Here is a 5,519-nt window from a genome sequence, read left to right on the forward strand (position 1 = left end):
ACACTAGTGGTGAAATTGTAGGCAATGACCACTCAGGTAGCTTAACCAGACTCCGTAGTTTTTTTCTGTAATAGAGGATGTACAGTCATACTCAGTGTTACATATATATATGGTTCTGGATGGAACGGAACCTGGAGCAGAACAGGGGTGTTGACAGATCACCAGCTGGTGACTGTCCTTTTAGTATGGGTAGCACTCAGGGCTCTGGAACAACGTATGACGCAGTTAATGTCATGGGTCTGCGGAGCTAAGATGGTGCCGTACATGCGCAGATACACTATCGATGGCCATCTTGGTAAGGGAATGAAGTATCCCTTGAGCAGCCATTTTGTTGGAGACTGCTCAGTAGTGCACACCACTACTAACAAGCACTACACCTAGTAACACAACAATTTATGATATGTGCAACGCTGTGAATAATTCCACTTTTCCCACTCTGCTATTGGAGGTTGGTTAACTTTCATTCACAGCTGCTCCAAAGCACACCACACATTGGTATTTACCATATTTCCACTTATAGATCCACCTTCTCTACATCACATAGTAATTTCCATCTGAAGGAAAATACTAATATTTTTCATGTAAAAGACCAAAGCAAGTTGCTCATTTAATATTTAACTATCAAAAGTGTTATAAAGGTAGAAGCAAATGACTAAAATAACATATACAAAAAGATCTACCTACACTTACCTGCCAGCCAGCAACATAGACCTAATTTCAAGCGTACTACTATTACTGTGTCATTATTGCGCGCGCTAATTCAAGTGTTTATTTAAAAAATGGTAGAAATATTATCAATCATAACTAAATATAAAAAATATATATATTTAATCACATACAATGTATACAAACAATACACAATCTCAATAATAATCAAGTATATGAAATCTGTTTTGTTTACTTCCAGGCTAATAAAATATCCAATATAGTCTACAGCAGCAATAATTGATTTAAAAACACATCCCAATTTAATTTGTGTCTTTATTAGTGTTCAAGCAGATTTGTAAATGAGAATCTCTCACTCTATGGCCATATTGGGTTGCATCCACAACGTCCCATATGGTTTTAATATATAAGTCTTTAAGGAGACATTATTTAGCAATATATAAACGCTATATGGTGGCCTGACCAAATCATTTGGGGAAAGAGAACAAATAAACTAAAACGCATGTTAAATATCCAAACCTGGTTAGGGTAGAGGTTAGAGGGTGAGATTAATGAACACAGGGTCATGAGTTCAATCCCCAAGTGGGATACATCTTATATTGCCAATTTTATAGAAGATTTTTTAATTTAGTGCATATATCAGATCAGAACTAAATAGGTATGTAGATAAAACTATTGAGAAAGTTGTTGTTTTTGACACTGTTCTAAATAATAAATACAGTATGTATATATATATATATATATATATATCGTATGAAAATTTCAGTGATTGAATACTTGAGCTCAGTTTTGACAATCGCACACGAGTTTACTGATGAAAAGGAATACTGCCATCCAATCGGATTTTGTATTTGGGGGATATAAGGAGAGACTGATCAGGGTATCTTCACTCTTTGAGAAAGCCTCCGGTGGTAAGAGGCGAAACGCATCAGTGAACCCCGATATATTGACACACTTGATAGTCATAGCATCCTGGATGTCCACAGGTGTAGCAGCAGTTATTGGACAATTTACCACTGTTAGTATATGGAAGTTCCTTTCCCCGCTGGCATTACAAGGAACCTGCAGCGATTATACGTACCGGCTTCCAGCTGATGAGCTGAGAGTACACTGTGAGTGCAAATAGAGGAGTCTCACTTGTCACGAGCCGGAGCGCGGTCAGACGGAATACCGCTGTGCAGACGGAACACTTGTGAGTACAAACAAGGACAGCTCAATTGCTTCAAGCCTGATTTCGACTAGACTGAATATTTCAGCCAGGACAGGGTGATTATCTTGTACACAATTCAACAGCCTAATAGCGTGTATACACTGCTAAATAATGTTTCCTTAAAGACATATATTAAAACCATATGGGACGTTGTGGACAGTGGCGTAACTAGGGTATTTGGAGCCCAGGGCAAGATGAAAAAGGAGCCCCCCCCAATGGGCGCACGCCGAAGTCGTACGCCGAAAAGTGAGCGTGGTCACACGCCACAAGGGGCGTGGCCTCTGAAAAATGGGGCATGTCAACAGGACACCCCCTTTCTCATCACACTAGGAGCACTCTTTTCCATTGCATATGCACCTTAATGCCCCAAGTAGTAGAGCCCCTATTGCAAGGCCCACTGTAGTGCCCCTTATGCAATGTCCCCAGTAGCAGCGCCCCATGTAGTAGTGTCCCTTATACAGTGCCCCCAGTAGTGCACCCTTATACAGTGGGCCCAGTAGTGCCACTTATACAGTACCCCCAGTATGCAGTGCCCCCAGTAGTGCCCCTTATACAGTGCCACCAGTGGTGATCACCCCTATGCAATGCCCCTTATACAATGCCCACAGTAGTTGCCCACCCTATTCAGTGCCCCAAGTAGTGATACAGTGCCTCCTATACAATGTACCTGACAAGTAGTGCCACTTACATATATAACACACACATATATACACAAAACACTTACCTGAATCCCCGCTCCTGCTCATCTGTCCTCCCATCATGACATCTCTCCCATCACCCACTCTCATTGACTGCTGAAACACACACCACCACCGGGTAGTACGAGTGTACTACCCAGCGCCGGCGGCGGTGTGTGTTACTGTGTAGTGTGGGCTGCACTCACTGCGGTCCACATTATACTGACCTTACCGGACCTGGACCGCAGGAGGACAGCACCCCGACGGCACCCAGGGCACGAGCCCCGGCCGACCTGCCCTGGTTATGACATTGGTTGTGGATGCAATTGAATATGGCCATAGAGTGAGAGATTCTCAATTACAAATCTGCTTGAACACCGATAAAGACACAAATTAAATTGGGATGTGTTTTTAAATCAATTATTCCTGCTGTAGACTATATTGGACATTTTATTAGCCTGGTAGGAAACAAAACAGATTGTATATATTTGATCATTATTGAGATTGTGTATTGTTGGTATACATTGTATGTGATTAAATATAAAAAATTTTATATTTAGTTACGACTGATATTTCTGCCATCTTTCAAATAAACACTCTTTAACGCAGTAATAACCTGTAATAGTAGTAGTTCTTTTCTAGACTAGCAACCACAGCTCCTCTCAATTACTGCAGATATATATATATATATATATATATATATATAGATATGTAGAAGGCAGCGGCACTCACAGGACTTAGTAAATGAGACTCAGGTACACAAACGGTGTATACGTTTCGACGTTTCAGTCGGTGAGGACTTTTATCAAGAATACAGCAGCGATACAAAGTACATACCTTTATAGGACTGTGTAACAGTGGTAAAGTGCTATCCGCGCCCCTCATGTTGGTCGCCGGGTGAATGACGTCATCAGTGTGTGGCCGGACCGTCACGTTACATCGGGCGTGTCACGCTAGGAAGGATGACGCCCACCCACCGGCAAACACAATAGGGCAGGAGGCGGAGTGTATGCAAATGGTCACCAAGGAGACAATATAAACATCAACATGATGAACAAGTGAAATTCAGCAATATGATAAGTGCATCAAAATACACCAGATACCAGCTAGTGTGAATATAGAATCTACATACAACTAAATATAGGTGAACATATCCATAAGTGCTAACAAGACATAACTAATACGACATATAACATACAAACTGCAGTAGTCATCTGGTCCATAATGTAAAAGGAATAACGCAGCACAATTTAAGATGATGCAATGAATAACAGGACTGAATATAACATTAGTCCCGAAAAATTGAAATTTTTCTGATAACTTGCCTGTCTTTGAGTTTGAGAAGTACACAACTATATGTTGTTGGATATCAATATTTCTTGTTTTAACCTTTTGATTGGTTTTATGCCTATTTTTGTCTTTGGACCTAGGTTCCACCCTATGTGTGTGATCTATGACCCACTTTAGAGGTCATGACTGGCGGAGAGGCTGTTGGTTATTCTTTCTAGGTTTACTAACATACTTACACTGGATAAGCCCAATCCCGTTCGATCTTGGAAGCGAATCAGTGTTTGGCCTGGTCAGTACTAGGGTGGGCGACTCCCTTGGAATACCAGGTTTTGTAAATCATACACATGTTGAATTCCTTTCCAACTTTTGCCTCTCCCTACCTCTGTCGGTCATTTAGGTCTTTTTCACACTTTATGTGGAGAGGTCCTTTGCTCATTACAGGCTATTTCCTTTATGGGGCTGCATCATTGCCCTATTATATTATCCTACATGTATACACATTTATTTATTTATATGTGCAAGGTTCGTTATATGCATCTCCGTAGTACAGGTGGCACCTGTACATTGTATAGGGTTTATTCTTCTTTGTTTACCTCCAGGCTTTATTGGATTGATCCAGCCTTGTTACGGGACTAATGTTATATCCAGTCCTGTTATTCATTGCATCATCTTAAATTGTGCTGCATTATTCCTTTTACATTATGGACCAGATGACTACTGCAGTTTGTATGTTATATGTCATATTAGTTATGTCTTGTTAGCACTTATGGATATGTTCACCTATATTTAGTTGTATGTAGATTCTATATTCACACTAGCTGGTATCTGGTGTATTTTGATGCACTTATCATATTGCTGAATATCACTTGTTCATCATGTTGATGTTTATATTGTCTCCTTGGTGACCATTTGCATACACTCCGCCTCCTGCCCTATTGTGTTTGCCGATGGGTGGGCGTCATCCTTCCTAGCGTGACACGCCCGATGTCACGTGTAACGTGACGGTCCGGCCGCACACTGATGACGTCATTCACCCGGCGACCAACATGAGGGGCGCGGATAGCACTTTACCACTGTTACACAGTCCTATAAAGGTATGTACTTTGTATCACTGCTGTATTCTTGATAAAAGTCCTCACCGACTGAAACGTCGAAACGTATACACCGTTTGTGTACCTGAGTCTCATTTACTAAGTTCTGTGAGTGCCGCTGCCTTCTACATATCCATACATCAGGTTTTTTTCACCTCAGATGGCACCCGGGCAAGTATAATATGGTAATGTGGAGTGCCGGCTCCAGTTACTTTATATATATATATATATATATATATATAATCATTAGAATATCTTTAGAGATCCAAATTGGTATTTTTTATTAGCACCATTAGTCTTATATACTAATTTCAAGCATGCCTTTAAAACAGTAATAAATTGCAAATTTATGTGGATGGAACAGTCTGATTAAGTGGACTTTAATGTGTTGGAAACAGTTGGGGCTAGGTGTGAAGTCTGAAAACTACAGTGTGTATTGTCTATCCTGGTACACTGCATATGGATAGTGATAGGGCAGCAGAAAAGGCAGTACCAGAGGCAACATGAAGGATTCAAAGTGCAAACACCAGCAGGGCCTGAGACAATTTTTTTAAGTATGCGGATATAGATTTTGGCGTCCCTCAG

The 5,519-nt window shown here is 40.8% G+C and overlaps 1 pseudogene; it reads left to right on the forward strand.

Annotated features, from left to right (window-relative positions):
- The first annotated feature begins 4,061 nt into the window (after nucleotides 1–4,061).
- LOC148501528 (5S ribosomal RNA) lies at nucleotides 4,062–4,181 on the forward strand (annotated as a pseudogene).
- The last annotated feature ends 1,338 nt before the right edge of the window (nucleotides 4,182–5,519 follow it).

The sequence above is a fragment of the Taudactylus pleione genome, unplaced genomic scaffold, assembly GCF_031769625.1.
Source record: "Taudactylus pleione unplaced genomic scaffold, aTauple2 ptg000517l, whole genome shotgun sequence".
Lineage (NCBI taxonomy): Eukaryota > Metazoa > Chordata > Amphibia > Anura > Myobatrachidae > Taudactylus > Taudactylus pleione.